The sequence below is a fragment of the Morone saxatilis genome, unplaced genomic scaffold, assembly GCF_004916995.1.
Source record: "Morone saxatilis isolate NCDOM2014 unplaced genomic scaffold, NCSU_SB_2.0 Contig2, whole genome shotgun sequence".
NCBI classification, from domain to species: Eukaryota; Metazoa; Chordata; class Actinopteri; family Moronidae; genus Morone; species Morone saxatilis.
Window position 1 is genome coordinate 16092015 of NW_023339762.1, and position 1247 is coordinate 16093261.

Below are 1247 nucleotides of genomic sequence, written 5' to 3' on the forward strand. Positions count from 1 at the left end.
CCAACACCCCCACACCCCCGAGCGCGCACCCGAGTCCTCTGGCACGGACGCGCAGAGACCTCAGTTACATCCAATGAAGAAACAAGAATAATAATAAAGGGACCAGGATGGATTATGCTTGAGGATACATTCAGGTCCCGAATGGAGGATTGGATGTCTGACTATTCCTTTCACGTTTAAACATCTAAGCTCACGGTCTTGCTCAAGGACACTCCGGCAGGACACGCAGCTGTTGATGGACACTGTGGGCTTCTACTTGCCTTCTACCATGATGCCAATGCCTGAACTGGCCCATGACGTGGTGAATATGTTATGGGAATCGAATACGTGAGCCTGCATTGGACGTCTGAACGTTAATGTTTACAGTATGTTTATCAGGAAACCCACAATAGCTACAAACTGTGTAGATGTGCATGATTTGTAAGTTTCAATATCGACTCTTGTAAATGAATGAAACAGATGAGATGCGCCCTGTTCGCGCTTTCTCCAGAAAATAAGTTATTATTATTTATTATGAGGACAGACATAGCCTATCTTATCAATAAAACAATAGTTCTAACTGATTATTGCATGCAAAATCCATTTTGTTTCGTAAACCTTGCGAGGATTTTTCATTATAGTCGGGGGAAATAAATCAGTTTTAAGGTAGCCTAAATGGAAACGCATCTGCAGCTTATAATGCTTGACACTGTTTTAAGTGGAGGTTAGAGCTGGAGGAGCTCTCTTGTTTACATGACAATAAGGGCTAAAACAAAACAAAAAAAAAACCCAATACAAATAAATACAGAAATATACACGTTTTGGCAATCAGAAATTGAATATGTAAGTGTTACAAATGTTCAGTTACCCGATTTTTTGGGGGGTGCCTTTCTCTGTCAGTAATCTGCAAGCTTCAGTTCACGAAACCCTGAGGTAGAAACCCTGCTTATATTTAGGCCTGCTCTCTTTCTGAGCCAAACGGATGAGCGCCTGATGGCTGGCATGATATTATAAACCATTTGGTCCATGTGTCACTGAATCAAACCCAATAGGCCTGTTTAATTCCTCCTCATAGCAAATCTTGCACAATGTTTCGTTCAGTGATTTAACGATAAAATAATATTTAGACAACTGTCATAGTGTCATACCAACCCGAGGCCCGTGGTGGCAAGTCTAGACAGAGGACAGGCAGCGGCGGCCGCTTATCTGCATCTGGCATCACCTGTTAAAGGATACACTGAATGGACCCAAAACAAAACGCGCAGCCG